The following is an 18,815-nucleotide window of genomic DNA, read 5'->3' as shown; positions in this document are numbered from 1 at the left end:
TAGTGTTTTCATTTCTTTCAGATACATACCCAGAAGTGGAATTGCTGGATCATATGGTAGTTCTATTTTTAATCTTTTGAGGAACCTCCATATTGTTTTCCCTAGGGGCTGCACCAATTTACTTTACCTTGCACAAGGGTTCCCCTTTCTCCACATCCTGGCCAATGCTTATTACTTGTTGTCTTCCTGATAATAGCCATTCTAACAGGTGTGAAGTGATAGCTCATTGTGGTTTTGATTTATATTCCTCTGATGATGAGTGATGTTGAGCACCCTTTATTCCTAGGTATTTTATTCTTTTTAATGCAAGTGTAAATGCTGTTGTTTTCTTAATTTCTCATTCTGATGGCTCATTATTAGCATATAGAAGTGCAGCTGATTTTTGTGTATTGATTTTGTATCCTACAAGTTTACTGAATTTGTTTATTAGTCCTGACAGTTTTTTAGTAGAGTTTTTAGAGTTTTCTATATGTAATACTGTGTCGTTTGTGAATATAGTTTTATTTCTTCCTTTCTTTTTTTTTTGGTACGTGGGCCTCTCACTGTTGTGGCCTCTCCTGTTGCGGAGCACAGGCTCCGGACGCGCAGGCTCAGCGGCCATGGCTCACGGGCCCAGCCGCTCCACTGCATGTGGGATCTTCCCGGACCAGGGCACGAACCAATGTCCCCTGCATCGGCAGGTGGACTCTCAACCACTGTGCCACCAGGGAAGCCCTATTTCTTCCTTTCTGATTTGAATTCCTTTACTTCTTTTTCTTCCTGAATACTCTGGCTAGGACTTCAAATACTATGTTGAATAAATGTGGTAAGAGTGGGTCTCCTTGTCTTGTTCCCGATATTAGAGGAAAAGCTTTCAGCTTTTCACTGTTGAATCTCATGCTAGCTGTGAGCTTGTCATATATGGCCTCTCCTATGTTGAGGTATATTTCCTCTATTCCCAGTTTGATGAGAGTTTTTATCATGAATGGATTGTGATTTTTGGCAAATGCTTTTTCTGCATTTATTGAGATGATCATATGCTTTTTATCCTTCATTTTGTTAATGCAGTGTGTCATATTGATTGATTTGTGGGCGTTGAACCATCCTTGCATCCCTGGAATAGATTCCACTTGACCATGGTATATTATTCTTTTACTGTATTGTTGATTTCAATTTGCTAATATTTTGTTAAGGATTTTCATCTCATCTTTGTTCATCAAAGATATTGGCATGTAATTTTCTTTTTTTATAATGTTGTTGTCTGGTTGAATTAAGGGTATTGCTGGCCTCATAAAAAGGGTTTGACCCACGTACCTATGGTCTTCTAATCTATGACAAAGGAGGCAAGAATATACAATGGAGAAAAGACAGTCTCTTTAACAAGTGGTGCTGGGAAAACTGGACAGCTACATATAAAAGAATGAAATTAGAACACTCCCTAACATCATACACAAAAATAAACTCAAAATGGATTAAAGACCTAAATGTAAGGCTGGACACTATAAAACTCTTAGAGGAAAACATAGGCAGAACACTCTTTGACATAAATGACAGCAAGATCTTTTTTGATCCACCTCCTAGAGTAATGAAAATAAAAACAAAAATAAACAAATGGGATCTAATTAAACTTAAAAGCTTTTGCACAGCAAAGGAAACCATAAACAAAACAAAAAGACAACCCTCAGAATGGGAGAAAATATTTGCAAATGATGCAACTGACAAGGGATTAATCTCCAAAACATACAAACAGCTCATGCAGCTCAATATCAAAAAAAGGAAATAACCCAATCAAAACATGGGTGGAAGATCTAAATAGACATTTCTCCAAAGACATACAGATGGCCTAAAAGCACATGAAATGAGGCTCAGCATCACTAATCATTAGAGAAATGCAAATCAAAACTACAATGAGGTATCACCTTACACTTGTCAGAATGGACATCATCAAAAAAATCTACAAACAGTAAATGCTGGAGAGGGTGTGGAGAAAAGAACCCTCCTACCCTGTTGGTGGGAATGTAAATTGGTACAGCCACTCTGGAGAACAGTATGGAGGTTGTTTAAAAAACTAAAATTAGAAATACCATATGACCCAGCAATCCCACTACTGAGCATATACCCAGAGAAAACCATAATTCGAAAAGATACATGCACCCCACCCCGGTGTTCATTGCAGCACTGTTTACAATAGCCAGGTCATGGAAGCAACCTAAATGCCCATCAACAGAGGAATGGGTAAAGAAGATGTGGTACATATATACAGTGGAATATTACTCAGCCGTAAAAAGAGCAAAATAATGCCATTTGCAGCAACATAGACAGACGTAGAGTTGTCATAATGAGTGAAGCAAGTCAGACAGAGAAAGACAAGTATCATATGATACCACTTATATGTGGAATCTAAAAAAATAGGGTACAAATAAACTTATTTACAAAACAGAAGTAGAGTCACAGATGTAGAAAACAAACTTACGGTTACCAGGGAGTGGGGGGGGGATAAATTGGTAGATTGGGACTGACATATACACAGTACCATATATAAAATAGATAAGTAATAACGACCTACTCTATAGCACAGGGAACTCTACTCAGTAATCTGTAATGGCCTATATGGGAAAAGAATCTAAAAAAGAGTGGATATATGTATATTTATAATAATTCACTTTGCTGTACACCTGAAACTAACACAACATTGTAAATCAACTATACTCCAATAAAAATTTTTTTAAAATAATAAAATAAAATGAGTTTGGAAGTATTCCCTCCTCTTCTACTGTTTGGAAGAGTTTAAGAAGGACCATTATACTGTTTTTAAGTGTTCTTAGTTTTAAGTATAGTTTAATTTGTACTCATAATGGATTGTTGGTTAAAGATGGAACATGTGTGAAACACATGTCAAGATATCATAGATTAATGAGGAGCATGAAAAATGATAGTTCTGCAAAACTATTTCAAGATGCTCTTTATGAAATACGTAATTTGCATTCATCTGATCAAAATTTTTATGAAATATCAAGATGTTTCTAATACTTAGAAAACTACATGATTAAAGGAAGCTGGGTGAAGGGTATAAGGGAATTCTCTGTATTCTCTTTGCAGTTCTTCTGGAAATCTATAATTAACTCAAAATAAAAAGGTTTTTTTAATCATTTTAAATATAAAAACATTAGCCAGGCATGCCTTAGTTTAAAGTCATGTGTATTCATACATGCTTATAATTGGCATTTGCTGTTTCCTATTCTTAAAGCTACTCTAGAGAAAATAATTTCAGGTTGGTTAACCAAATACAAATAGCAAGGTAAAGATACTGTATTGAATATCATGAAACATAGAAGGGGTCTAATCAAATTCAGATGATTTCATTTCTAAAATGAATTGTCAATTGAGAGACTCCATGTGGTATGAAATAAGGAAGAGGTTTGCTCTAAAAAGAATTCATTTTCAACTTACTATACAACTAGTGTTATAGATAGCTGGATGTTTATTTTATTATCATTGATCTTATTCTGTTTAGGTACTTCAGATTCTCAAAAGGAAAGATTTAAACACTTGAAAATATGAAAAAGAAAAAATATACAGGGTTATTCTGTCCAACTGGCTTTTTGTTTATTGGTGATAAAGATCTGAAGTATATGTTTGCTGAGAACTTCTCTCAAAGAGCAGCATGAAACCATTTCTTCTATCTTGATTAAACTAAACCTCCAGGGCTTCCCTGGTGGTGCAGTGGTTAAGAATCTGCCTGCCAATGCAGGGGACACGGGTTTGAGCCCTGGTCCGGGAAGATCCCACATGCTGTGGAGCAACTAAGCCCGGGCACCACAACTACTGAGCCTGCGCTCTAGAGCCCATGAACCACGACTACTGAAGCCCGCACGCCTAGAGCCCGTGTTCCGCAACAAGAGAAGCCACCGCAATGAGAAGCCCACACACCGCAACATAGAGTAGACCCCACTCGCCACAACTAGAGAAAGCCCGCACTCAGCAACAAAGACCCAACTCAGCCAAAAATAAATAAATAAATGAATTTATTTAAAAAACAAACAAACAAACAAAAAACTAAACCTCCACATTATCAAAATAAGAGTTGATTTTTATAAGCTCAAAATGGAAGAATTCCAAGTATCAGGTTTTTAACGTTTGTTCGTTTTGGCTGCTATAATGTGGATTAAATTTCAGCCTACATCTCAATATACATTTGGTGCCAAGTCCATTTATTAAATTTAATTTTATATTAGCGTACAGTTGATTTACAGTGTTCTTTTAGTTTCAGGTATACAGCAAAGTGATTCCGTTATACATACATCCATTCTTTTTTAGATTCTTTCCCATATAGGTTATTACAAAATATTGAGTAGAGTTCCCTGTGCTATACAGTAGGTCCTTGGTGATTATCTATTTTATATATAGTAGTGTGTATATGTTAATCCCAAACTCCTAATTTATCCCTCCCTGCACCTATCCCCTTTGGTAACCATAAGTTTGTTTTCGAAGTCTGTGAGTCTGTTTCTGTTTTGTAAATAAATTCATTTGTATGTTTCTTTTAGATTCCACATGTAAGTAATATCATAGGATATTTGTCTTTCTCTGTCTGACTTACTTTACTTAGTATGATAATATCTAGGTCCATCCATGTTGCTGCAAATAGCATTTCATTCTTTTTTTATGGCGGAGTAATATTCCATTGTATATATGTACCACATCTTCTTTATCCATTCCTCTGTTGATGGACATTTAGGTTGCATCCATGTCTTGACTATTATAAATAGTGCTGCAGTGAACACTGGGGTGCATGTACCTTTTCGAACTATGGTTTTCCCAGGATATTGGTTGTTAATCCATCTTTTAATTTTTTGACAATTTTATTTGACAACATGTGATTTTCTTTCCATGATAAAACAGTTCATCTACTGTGAATAGAAGTCAAAATTTGTCCTTAAATATTAACAGTATAATTAAAGACTTTCCCACATGAGCTTTATAATAAAGCTTTAATAATATGCTGAACTAAGATGAAATATTTTTACTTAAAACTCCTTTATCTTGTGTCATAAGAAATTTTTTTAAAATAATTTTTTAAATTCCTAAGGAGGTTCACAGTATTATTTTTTAAAAAACATTCATTATTCAAGAAAGGTTGGGAAACACTGATCTGCATTGTAGGCCTGATCACTGAAATTGTACTGATTGATGTCAGATTGGGCCTGGATCCAGAATGGCCAGCCTGGAAAAGACGTACCATCCTCAGAATGTAGGGACAGGATGTGTCATGGAATGAGGCCCTTTAACTGAAGAGCACAACATTGCCACTCACTTTCAGAAGGGTAATGATTTCCCCCTTTCAATATATGTTGTTGCTTTGGTCTTAAAAGTAGGCACATGGACACATGTATTGCTCAACTGCCCCATTATAATCAAAGATTAGAATGTCCAAAAGACTCTAGGCTGCTAAAAAAAAAAAAAAAAAAAAAAAAACACATTACGTATCCATTACATATGGTGAAGTTTTTTTGGTTACAGATTAAATGAAGAAAGACCAGGAGAGGGAATGCAGTAGAGTATTATGAAAGCAAGAGCTGAAAGAAAAATGGAGAGAGAATATCAATGAAGGTGTATGTTTTCATGTCATAGAAAATGATTGGTTGTAAGGAATAAATATCCACTTAAAGATATATTTGTGGGCTTCCCTGGTGGTGCAGTGGTTGAGAGTCTGCCTGCCAATGCGGGGGACACGGGTTCGTGCCCCGGTCCAGAAAGATCCCACATGCCGCGGAGCGGCTGGGCCCGTGAGCCATGGCCGCTGGGCCTGCGCGTCCGGAGCCTGTGCTCTGCGGCGGGAGAGCCCACAACAGTGAGAGGCCCGCGTACCGCAAAAAAATAAAAAATAACATAAAAAAAGATATATTTGTAAAAAGTTTATTTATAGGAAAAATACACAGGGAGCACATCAGTTCACTGCAATTTTAGAAACTGAACATACTCCTCTCTCTCTTTCTCTCTGTGTTATATGTGTTCTGTTTTCTTGACACCAGCTTCTCCTGCCATGTTGCTCATTGTGGGATGCCCCAAAACAGTGGTCTCAGCCATCAATTCTGTAGGACTTTAAGACCCAGAGCTCTCACCTAATTGACAGTATTCCAGTGCTTCAATTCCAGGTTCCTAGGAGAGAAAACATGATTGGCCTACCTTGAGTCAGTGTCTCAACTAAACTTGACCAGGGATTGGAAAACAGTTGTGACTCAATAAAGTTGTCCCGCCTTGCCTGTGAACAAGGCAGGTCCCTAAGAAGTAGGGATATCTCTTGTTCAGTACATAGGAGAGAAGACTTGTTTAAGAAGGAATGGATTGGTGCCCTGAGCTCTGAAAAAAAAGAGGAGATTATAAAATATGTACGCCCCCACAAAAAAAAAGACAAGAGTGTAATAGTCTCCTAAATGTAATCTTCCTAGGAAGATTAGGTCAGTTTACATAAATCGCAACAATATCTTTTTGGATCCATATCCTGGATTAGTGGGAATAAAAACGAAATGAACAAACAAAAAAACAAATGGGACCTAATTAAACTTAAAAGCTTTTGCATAACAAAGGAAACCATAAACAAAACAAAAAGACAACCTACAGAATGGGAGGAAATATTTGCAAACTATGCAACTGACAAGGGATTAATCTCTAAAATATACAAACAGCTTGTACAGCTCAATATCAAAAAAACAAACAAACAACCCAGTCAAAAAATGGACAGAAGATCTAAATAGACGTTTTTCCAAAGAAGACATCCAGATGGCCAAAAGGCACATGAAAAGATGCTCAACATCGCTAATTATTAGAGAAATGCAAATCAAAACTGCGACGTATCACCTCACACCAGTCAGAATGGCCATCATCAAAAAGTCTACAAATAATAAATGCTGGAGAGGGTGTGGAGAGAAAGGAACCCTCCTGCACTGTTGGTGGGAATGTAAATTGGTGCAGCCACTATGGAGAACAGTATGGAGGTTGTTTAAAAAACTAAAAATAGAGCTACCATATGATCCGACAATCGCACTCCTGGGCATATATCCAGAGAAAACTATAATTCAAAAAGATACACGTGCCTCAGTGTTCATTGCAGCACTATTTACAATAGCCAAGACATGGAAGCAACCTAAATGCACTTCAACAGAGGAATGGGTAAAGAAGATGTACATGTATACAATGGAATATTACTCAGCCATAAAAAAGAATGAAATAATGCCATGTGCAGCAACATGGATGGATCTAGAGATTATCCTAAGTGAAGTAAGCCAGAGAAAGACAAATATCCTGTGATAGCACTTATACGTGGAATCTAAGAAAAATGATACAAATGAATATATATATAAAACTGAATCACTTTGCTGTACACCTAAAACTAACACAACATTGTAACTCAACTATACTTAAATTTTAAAAATTTTTTAAAAGAAAGAAAATAAATAAAAACAAATGATACAAATGAACTTATATACAAAACAGAAATAGACCCCCAGACAAGAAAAACTTACTGTTACCAAAGGAGAAAGGTGGGGGGAGGGATAAATTAGGAGTTTGGAATTAACATATACACACTACTATATATAAAATAGATAACCAAGAAGCACCTACTGTATAGCACAGAGAACTGTACTCAGTATTTTGTAATAACCTATAAACGAAGAGCATCTGAAAAAGAATATACATATATATATATATGTATGTATAACTGAATCACTTGAAACTAATACAACATTGTAAATCACCTACACTTCAATTAAAAAAATCAGGTCAGTTTACAAAGTGAACCACCCACTGTCCATTCTATAACCTTAGGCAACTTTGTTTCCCCAATAATCTTTACAGCTGATTCCCATCCAACAGGAATGAGGGCCCTAGAAGATGAGATAAAGTAAATGATTAAAACTTTAGGAATTTAACCAAAATTTTTCCTAAGACCTGTACTGTAATGTCTGTCAAGGTATGGATAGATACCTTGGTCTGCAGTCTGTTTCCCAGCTACAGTCATGATAAAAGTCTGTTTAGGCAGATGACAAATCAGACTGGGGAGCTCCATTAAGTTCCATCCAGCTCACCTAGCTTGGTAACCGCCAACATTCAAATGGCCTAGTCCTCCCACTCCAAAGTGGTGGGGTTGGGTTTGTCTTGAGCCATTCATGCATAGCACAGGTGAGTAGTAGCAAGGGCATTCATAAGGAGGAACACCACTAGGGGTAGATGTACTGAGTGATAATACTACCAGCAGAAGCTCTTAATGGTCCCCATTTATCAGTGTGGATGTGTCACTTTTCTTAAAGGACTAAGACCTGGTTGACAGAATGTTCTCAGATGCTTTGGTAACCAAATGCCTATACAGGAATACATTCTCTAGGGATTTGGACATGTGTCAGCTAAGTTTGGAGATCAGGGTAGTACAGAGCCCCCTTACAGGTGAACCAGAGATATATTGATGAGTAGACTTGTATAAAAGAAATTTCCTAGCCATAGTACACAAATAATCAATCCTCCTTTGGTAGGCAGTCTTTCTCAGTGTGTATTGGAAGGGAGTCATGCAGTTCTAGTGGATCGTCTTCTGTATGTTGCCTCTCAGTGCTAGGGCATTTGTGATAGGGGCCAGGGATACTGGTCTTAGGTACAAGGCATGTGCTAAACCTTCTCATTAAGTAAAATGAAGGTTAGGATAAGCAGTTATCAGAAATGTCCAAGAGGGCCTCTTCATCCTAGATGGTGTCAGTCAGTCTGTCCTGAAACTAGTTTTAAAAGGTGACTTTTTTCCTAGTCTAGTCTCATCTAAAGAATCAGAAATGGCAGTATATTAGCAAATTGCTTCCTTCCCTTTTCCCTTTCCTTCCTCATTAAGTTCTTCCTTTATACCAGGCACTGTACTGGTGTTGGGATACAGTGATGAACAAGCAAACAGGATCCTTACCTTTGTGGAGCCTACATTCTATTGCAGGGAAAATACAGTAAATGTGTAAACAATAAATAAAACAATTACAGTACTGATAAGTGCTGATACAGACAGTAAACTGGGTAATGGGGTAGAGAGTAATGAAACAGGGCCTTGGTCAAGGGAGAAGAGTCTATTGGAGGAACCAAAACAAAGGCCAAGGAAGAGCAGTACAAGATGAGGTGAGGGAAGTGGTAGGCAGATTCTGGAGCTATATTAGGCCATGGTAGAGGAGTTTAGATTTTGTTCAAAATGGAGTAGGTAAGCACTGGAGCATTTTAAATAGGAGAGTGATTCACTCTGGTTTGTTTTCCTCTAGTTGTGCTGTTTGGAAAATGACTGGAGTATGGAGAGGCTAGAGTGGAAGCAGAGAGACCAGTTAAAAGGCCATGATGATAGTGCAGGAGAGAAAGCTGGATAATTTGGGCCAAGACTAGCAGGATTCTAATGAGAAGTGGTCAAAATTGAGAGAGATTTTGGAGATAGGGTTGTTAGCCCTTAGTGAGTTTATATCCTGGGTATGGCCTACAAATATGTCAGATGGCCATTCCACTTTTGGGACCTTACAGACACCTACCAAGGTATCTGTAAAAAGATCTATTGCCCCCATAAGGTACTCTGGTTGTGTATATACCAGGCTATACTGGGTTGTCTGTCTGTACAGTAAGTAATTAATAACAAGTAAACCCTTGCTAGACCTCATCTACAGGAACACAGAGGTCCCTTAGTCCCACATGCAGAATGTCAACTGAATGAAGAACTTTGGGAGTGTCTCAGGGTTCTCATCATATCCCTCAGGGTACTTGAGGCTGAATGACAGGTTGGTGAGGCAGGCTTGGTGGCTGCCCTGACCCTAGACTTGGACCTGTCAGCTCAGTCTGACATACCACATGTATGACCAGCAAATACAAAGCAAGTCATGAACAGCCTCACTTGTTCTATTATAGCAGATAACTCTGTTTATTCTCAGCTCTCCTGCTCTCAAATTTCTGACTCTGTGCTCAACCTCCATACCTGCTTCTAGCCTTTTGGTTCGGATGCCCATCATGTCACCCTTTGAACCTTGTTCTCAGTTCTGCTTTCCTGTCTGATCTCAGCATCCTTTTTTCCAGCTCCCTGCTCTCCCAAACACACCTATTATTATATTGAATGAAAAATTTTCTGCTGAAATTGTGGCCACAGAGCCCCACTAGAGGTGGTGACTCAGACTTGTACCCCAAGGGTTGTTTTATTTAGTTAGGTACTACTCTTGAGCCCACAGGGCCACAACCTTTTGCCTTAAATTGTCTTACAGACAGACAAGTGCTTCCTACGCTCTTCCATTGGGCAAGCTCAGAGATTCACTGGATTGGAGCAAAAGTGAATGAACTAATGATCTTATTTGTGATACAACTTCAGCTAAGATAGGTCAAGGTTGATTAAATAGAAGGGATCAGTTGGCTCAATAAGTAAGATACCAAACCTGTATCCAGGGCAGAAACAAAGAAATGGGGAAGCAGTGCGTTCTGTTGAGGGACATGTGAAAACCGTGAAGGTTGTCAGCTCAAAATAGTCTGCATTTCCTTCTTGCCTGTAGATATTTCCATTGGGCTTTTGCCCTGTTCCCCTACCCCAGTTGAATTTTGGGGTGCTTCACAGCATCTTGACAGTTCATACATTAAGAAAATAACACTGAATTCCTATCTTATGCTGTGCACTGGCTCCACATTGGGGATATAAGGATGAGTAAATTGCAGTGGCTTTCTGACTCACCTCTGCTTCTGCTTCCCTGATCCATCCCCCTGCCACCTGAAACCCATCATTTCCCTTCCTGAGAAACTGTAGTAGTGCTATAAATGCTTAATAAATACCTCATGAATAAATGGAAATTATTTCTAAGTTCCTTTTGTTCAGAGACTCTTTGCACCAAATCTTTGTATTTATGTTTCCTCCAAATCAAATCTCATGTTTTACACTTACATTAATTTTTTTCTTGCCCTGATGTTTGCAGCTCTTCCATGTTTAGAGTCTTCTGCATTTTTTATGTCCCTCCTGTTGATTTAATCTCATAGGTCACTTGTTCTAAAATAATAAAAGTTAAGCTTTGTGCTTGGTTCTATGGCATGTCTTGTATATAGTTCTATTTCTGGATATGATGCCATTTGTGAATATGCTTTTAATTATTTCTCAGTTTTATTATTGAACAAACTCATTGTCTTAATTATGCTTACAAAGTTTGGTAATATACTTATAGTCTGACGTTCAAATAAGTAGCATTAACATTATTCATTGGTTTTTAAGGGTCTAAATTTTACTCAACTTATCTGTTGTGATTTTATTTTATATGGATATTATATGTGTCACAATTTAATCATTCACTAATAAATTTATTAAGTTTTCAAGGTTTCTGAAACACAAAATTGGGGTTAAAAAAGAACTTGTGTTCTTGCTGTCCAGGTTACTACAAAGAACTTCACTGTTCTATAGATTTATATTCATCCGTCCTTCCTTCCTTCTGTCCTTCCATCCTTCCTTTCTTTTTCTTGTGCCTACTGAGATTTGAGACAATTCCTTCTCTAGATGTTGAGAAATACGGAATTATGGCAGGGACTCAGGTACTGACTATCCCAGCTCCTTTGGCTTTAATATGGACAGAGGGGCTTCCATTTTACAGAAAATTGTGCTCAAATCAGTTTTTCCACTTTTTAAGTATGTAATATGAGCAAGTTTTTTCTTTTAACTTCCCTTAGCCTCAGTTTCCTCATCTGTGAAATGGAGATAACACTGTGCTCAATGCTGGCATAAAAATTAAATTAGATAATGCGTTTAAATGCTCAGCACAATACCTAGCATATCAATACTTTTAAAATGATGGTGTAGTAAGGCTAATCTTCCCTCTGCAAGCCCAGTACAAGAAGGATCAGTCAGCATAGCAGCATGCCTCTGCCTCTCCCGCAGTCCTTCACACACACCTCTCCCCTGCATCTAAGGAATACAAGCCCAAGATAAGAGTCCTCAAAGAGGAAACATGTCTAGTTCTCCTCCTTGCGCTCTCATTATCTGCTGATGATGCTGGCATGAATTCCTGCAGAGAATGGTCTTATGCCGTATGTATGACCATTTTCTTGACTCTGCCAGTGGAGGCCTAGGGAGGGTATTCTTACTCTGACTCACCAATAAACTTTTGGTAAGTGATAGGCCTTGAGATGTGTGGTTATTAAAATATACTTTTAAATGTTCTAAAGGTGTAGGGTAGGATCATGGGAGAAAGTGGCTGAGACAGGGTAGTAAACAAGATCAACATATTTAACACTGTGGAGAAAAGGTCAAGAACCTAAGAGGCCAGGACATCAGACGGACTATCTATTTGAATGTCAAAATCAATAAGAATTACGCTAGAAATAGTGTTGGAGTGACAGTGAACCAAAAGGTAAAATCAAGGAATGAAAGGGAGTGACCTTGGGGAGCCTTCAATCCTGCAATAAGGAAGGGTGGTGGGTGGTAAAGTCTAATGTTATGTGACTCAGAGCAGGGGATTTGGGTAGAGGGCAGGTGGAGAATGGTGTGAAAGTAGCAATGAGGAACCAGAAAGACACCAACCAGGCCTCATGTTTGAAGGGTGTGGAAGAGAAAAAGAGTTGTCATCTAAGAGAGCTACAGGGAAATCAGCATCCTCAGGGGAAAGTACAGTTTCAATTTAAATAAGAAGGTAAAGGAAGTTGAAGAAAGCTTCAGAGAAGAGATCCAGGATCTGGGGATTTTGCTGTTGTCTACCCATGAGTCCACAGGGCTCAGTGGAAGGGTTAGGATTTCTGGAGATGGTATAGAGGCTTGGAGTTCCCCCTCCTCCTCCTCTTCATCATCATCATCATCATCTTCATCTCTCCCTTGCATACATCCTCAGTTCTTTTGCCTCTTTCTCACTTCAGCAGCCTTGCCTGGCTGAACCACAGCACTGATTAAATCCAATTCTTTGCCTATTCCATGCCTGTAAAATCATGCTGCTGAGCTTGCATTAAATTAATGATCATAACCTTAAGTGGGCCCATAATGCTGCCTGGCAATCATACTAGATTTCTCCAGTCATTTTCTGTTTCATTTCCTCCTAGATGATTATTGCATGTCTTCAATCTCCTTACATGTTCACCATCTCCTCCCCAGTCTTCACTTTCAATTGATGACCTTCATTCCTAGTTACAGAAAAGAAATAGAAGAAAAAGAGCTTTCACAGGCTTTCACAACTATACCTACCTACTACTTGTAGTAGTATCCGTATCCTCTGCTTTCTTTCCTCTTACTGTGAAAGAGCTAACCTAATAAGTGCTTCGTAATTCTTTGTCTTATATCAGTTTTACCCTCTCTGAATCATTGTCTTATACACGAAAATATGCTTGTATTTTCCCCCATCTTAAAAATAATCCTCCTTGACTCCACTTTCCCCTCTTACTATTGCCTTGTTTCAGTTAAACTTCACAGCAAAACTTCTTGGAAGAGTTGTCTGTAGTCTGTTGCTAGTTTTTGTCTTCCCATTCTCTTTTTGTACTCAAGCCAGTCATATTTCTGCTCCCAAAATTCCATCAAAACATTTCTCTACAGTTATCTGACTTAACATTCAGGAGCAGAGTTAACCACTGTCTCCTCCTTGTAATACCTTCTTCACTTTATTTTAAAATACTTGTCAAGAACTATGCAGATCTAAGATTTTACCCTATTTGTAAGCTAACAAGTTAGCTTGCCAGTTTCATGAATAGTGGTAGAAGACACAAGACTTCTACATCAGAGATGAAAGACAGTTTATTACTTACAGCAATAGCAGTAGCCAGAGTAGGAGTCTTTTTGTACTGGTTCCCTTAGCACTAGTTACTCTGAGACAATGTGAAGGGGGCCAGACTACACCTTTCCACATAGTGAGTTGAGTTATTAGAAACGAAACCTGATCTTAGAGAACCCAAATATTTTATAATGGTCAATAAGCATGCCTTCTCTTTGCTCCAGAGGGAGATAGTACCAAGTTTTCCAAGGCTGTTTGCTATACAGACATTCTTGAAAAAGATCATATGGAACTATCATATCATATAAAATATTATATCACTGACTATCAAGACAGGCAGTGCCTTGCTTGCAATGTGTACAGAAACACGAGAGACCCATGGAGAACTGTCTCACAATTCCTCCCTCTCTGACCACTTCTTTTCTCTCTCCTCTCCTTCACTTCCCCAGACTCTAGGTCTGGGCTGTCTAGCACTATAGCCACTAGCTCATGTAGCTATTTAAATTAAGTTTTCAGTTATTCAGTTGCATTAGCCATATTACAGGTGCTCAATAGCCACATGAATGGCACAGATATATAAATATTTCATCATCTTAGAAAGTTCTATTAGACAGCACTACTCTGCATGTTTGAGTGCTCCTAAGCTCAGCCTTTGGATGTTTCTTTCTGTATTCTATTCCTATATAGAAATAGAGATTTCTATAGAATCTTGTAGAATAAGATTTATTATGGAATAAATATTTATATATATTTCTTTCCTTTCTATATTCCCTCCCTTGGTGATCTCATCTAGTCTCAAGGCTTTAAATATAACTCTCAAATTTGTATAATCCTAAATTTCTCCCCAGAAGTCCAGATTTAATTCTTTAATAGCATTCTGCACACCTTTACCTGACTGCCTAGTAGGCACCTCAAAAGTAACGGCCAAAACTGAACTACTGACCTTCTTGCCACAGCTGCTCCCTCTCCCACCAACAAATCTGTTCCTCCTGCAGTCTTCCCAGTATGAATTAAGTCAGTTCTCTTCTTCCAGTTGTTCAAGCAAACAAACAACAGTTTTAAAAAAATCAACCCTTAGATTCATCCTTGACCTCCCTCTTTTCCACAAAACCGACACATCTGTCCCACTGGCTCTTGTTTCAAAATATATCCAGAATCTGACTTTTCACCCTTCCCCTGCTACCACCTGGTCCAAGCCAACATCATCTTTTACCTGGATTATTCGAGGCAAATTTGGCCCCCTTTTTGGTCTCCCTGCTTCTACTCTTGTCCCCTGTGGTCCATTCTCATAAGAGCAACTAGAATGGTCTTGTTTAAAAAGTAAGTCAGATCATGTATTTCTCTGCTCAGAATTCTTTAGTAGCTTCCTATCTCACTCAATAAAAGTCAAAGTCTAGTCACACTGGCATTCTCACTCTTGCTAAAATATTCAAGACATGCTCCCACCTCAGAGCCTTTATAGTTGGTGTTCTTTCCACCACTTCCCCCACCCCAACGCAGCTCCACACATGTGTTTTTTCCCTCATGATACTGACTTATTGAAGAGACCAGGCCAGTTGTCTTATAGTGAGCCATATAATGAATTTCTCTGTTTACTTATGGTGGTGTGTAGCTTATTTCTCTATTGGCCTGTATTTCCTATAATTGGACATTAAATCTGAAAGTTTGATTAAAGCTAAATATTCTTGGCAAGAAAAATCCATACATGATATTCAGTCTTCATATTACATCGAATTGGAAGGTACATATCTGATTATCCCACCATTAGTGATTCTAAGTTTAACCAAGGTGTTAAGGTGGTAACTTTCAGATCCGTCCATTATAAATTTATATTTTTACCTTTGTGATTAACAGTCTGAAGGGTGAATGTTATTTTTTTAATCATGTGATTTTTAATAATGTTTTTTAGCTATATAAGTTTGTTTTTTCAAATAAAATATTTTTTAGAGATCCATCCAATATATAAAACAGATAACAGCAGAACTATTCTAGTTGCAGTGGGAAATGGCTAGTATTGGCAGCTTCCAAGGGAACTGTGACGAGTGCAGTTTGTAATTCACAGAGCCCAGCCAAGTGCTGGAGGAAACAGAGGCCCAAAGAGGATCCATGAAGTCTTAAGGCGGCCTAGCATCTCATGAGAAAGGCTCAGTGCGCTTTGTGTTAGAGCACAGTGTGGGGAGCTCTCACTTCCTGGGAAAGCCGTGGTTATGGATGATCACTAGAATGGCACTTGGTTTTTCCCTGGCAGTCCACCCACTGTTTTTAGTTGTCTGAGTGCTGTCTTTGACATTCTATCTGTTCTGCAGATGTGAAATTTGAAATTACTTCATTTTTAGCGTGTGTTGGGCTGCAGACTCTTTTTGTTTCCCTTTTGGAAATTCTTCATCCACAAAGAATTCCAGAATCAGACATTATTCATCTTATGTCTGGAACACTAAAATCTCATGAGCTTCCATATGTCTTACCTCTTTCCACCTTTAGAATACTGAAAATGCTGCCACAACTGAAGTCAGTTTTATCATTTCCTTGCTGCTTGCTTCCTTTCTGCACCTAATTTATCGTACAGCCTTAATGTGCCTTTGTAAAGAATTGAACAAGTAAATTTGGTATATCCACAGAATGTATCTAAGATGTATGGTATATATTTTTATTTTCATGAAAAGAGGTCTCCCTATATTAAGTGGAAAAAGCAGATAATAAACTATAATTGTCTCACTTTTGTTAAAAAATTAATATTCACAAAAATCCCATGTCTATTTCTGTGAATGTTTATGTGTGTGTTGAAAGTCAAAAAAGGCAAAAATGTTCATATTGATATTATCTCTGGGTGTGATCTTTATTTTCCTCTTTGTATTTCTCTCTTTTTTTTTCCCCAGCAGTCGTGTCTTATTTCTACAGTCATTACTTTTATAAAGATTAAAATTGTTTTTTTTAAAAATAAGCAATAATAACTTTGATCTGTCAAATCCAAGCTACGTTGAAGGCGATTCCAGGCTCATCCTCTGCTTACTCCATCCATGCCATCTGTTGGGATTTTTCCCTGTTCTCTTATTGTCCCATTCAAGCAAGTTTTCCCCTGACCCAAGCTTGTATTTATTTTACTCCAGGTTCCTGGTCCTCTCCTAGAATTGCTCACTTGGCTCTGGAGAGATTCTCTGTTCTCTTGTACCCAAATAAACTTGTCAGAAAAGGAAAGGAGGATGCAAAAATTATGTTCTAAAAGGAACTGTCACTAGAATGTGATCAAGGCCCAGAAGTGCCCCAATATACACCTGTTGAATGAATTGATCTATTCTTTTTTGTCTCATTTATTTTATAAGTTCCTATAATCAGGAGCTTTGCTTGTTTTCTATAATGCCCTAAACATTTTGGGTACTTAATATACATTAATGAATAGTCCTTTCTTTTAAAGACCCATAATTTACCTAATAAAAGTGAATGTAGGTTCTGTTGTCAACTTTGACCAGAATTTGTGCTTGCACAGGGTTACAGAAAAGGACAGGATTTAAAGATAACTTACATTCAGCTCCTACTCATAGATTTGTGATCATGGGTAGTCACATAAGCCTCTGAGCTTCCTTCATTTATAGCCTTACTGATTCTCTTCTGGACTGTTTCTGCAGAGGCCTTCTGCCTGGTCTGCCTGGCTTTGGTCTTGCTTCCCCAACTCTGTCCTCTGCAGTGCTACACAGTGCTACACCCACAGTGTAAATCTGACCTGGTCCCCACCACCCCCGACTGAAATCTCTCAGGGACTCTCTGATGCTACATTGCCTCCCACCCAACCCCCACCATTTAGCGGTAGCACCTAGACGCCTCTCTTCAAACTTGCCACTGGAATAACACCAAACTCCCAGTAGCTCCTCACACCTCCCAGGCCTCCTGGGGCTACCTCCTGCCTTGCTCCATTTGTCCACAAGGTATCTTTCTGCAGCCACTGCTTCTGCTTAACTCCAGGCTGGGCTTGGCAGCCCTCCTCTCTGGGGTGCCTTCCTTGATGTAAAAGATACTCTGTTTCTCTGCCCACTCACACTGCAAGCTGTTTGAGGCAAAATTATAGGATCTGTAGTTCCCTTGTCTTGAAGAGTACCTGGCAGCATTCAAATGTTTATTAAACTGTATTGTATATATGTTCTTCTAAACCATCCAAATGATTTTTATTTACAGAATGTGATTTCATTTTTATATAATCTCCTCCAAAATAAGAAAAAGGCTTAGAAAAGGAAAATATATGAATTAAAGTAACTTAAAATACTACCAGCAGTCAGAGATGACTATTTTTTGGAATATATTATAGAGAATTTTTTTAAATTATAAAATGGTCAAAGTTTAACCTCCTGATTTTCCTTTGGAGCCAGTACTCCAAGAAATCAGTAGCTTTGCAAATTACATGCATTAAAAATTAATAGCCAGTTCATTGTGCTTTCCACATCAAAGAATACAAAATAGTTTTCTGGTAAATATATAGCTTTTTTGTAATTCAAAACAAGAAAGAATTTTTTGCTTTTCTCGTGTTCCCTAGACCCCAGAGCCATCTTTTGTCCTATTTTTCCAGAAGAGAAGGCGAATCCCAGTGAGGGAAGTGACTTGACCATCTTACTGAGCTGGTCAGTACAGAAGCAGAAGCTGGGAGGAGGAGCCCCTGACTGCCCACCTGGTGCTTTTCCCCTCAGGCACATTTCCTCTTTCTCCACTGGAGTAAAGATAAAAGTAAGTTTTTAAGCACTTCTAATTCCTGTATGATCAAATTAGACCTGCTGCTGAGATGTTCTTATTTTACTTTTAGTCTCATTAAGACATTAGCCCTAAACCTAGAGCATTAATCGTTCTTTCATGTTCATATGTATAATTTCTTTGAGCACAAGAAAAATATTGCCTTCTAAGAGATTTCTTAATTTGTTTTCTCAACTATTTTTGAAGAGAACACAACAAATAAAATATTCCAGGTCTCCTTTCTTATCCTGCAAATACATATAGTATATGTTTTTGTATTCCTCTAAATTGTACTCTCGGGATCAGTTTCCATACTGAGTCATCCACCACCGAGCACCCGTGTTTTCCAGGCAAACTGTTTTATTATTTCTAAATGACTCATTCCTTCTGAATCATCACACCTATGTATTCTGT

At 38.1% G+C, this 18,815-nt stretch overlaps 1 protein-coding gene across 4 annotated transcripts in view; it reads left to right on the top strand.

Annotated features, from left to right (window-relative positions):
• PPP2R3A (protein phosphatase 2 regulatory subunit B''alpha) overlaps window positions 1-18,815 on the top strand; it is a 222,679-nt gene that overhangs the window by 13,147 nt on the left and 190,717 nt on the right. For 2 of the 4 annotated variants that reach the window (XM_030873423.3, XM_060298585.1), the window contains exon 2: window positions 18,244-18,398. The exons of the other annotated variants lie outside the window; for them this stretch is intronic. The gene's annotated coding sequence lies outside the window, so the exon portion shown is untranslated. The remainder of the gene's footprint in view (window positions 1-18,243; window positions 18,399-18,815) is intronic. 4 annotated transcript variants of the gene reach the window in all.

Source organism: Globicephala melas, chromosome 4, assembly GCF_963455315.2.
Source record: "Globicephala melas chromosome 4, mGloMel1.2, whole genome shotgun sequence".
In the NCBI taxonomy this organism is placed as follows: Eukaryota; Metazoa; Chordata; class Mammalia; order Artiodactyla; family Delphinidae; genus Globicephala; species Globicephala melas.
Note: the sequence above shows the minus strand (reverse complement) of the source record. Positions and strands in the feature narration are given on the sequence as shown.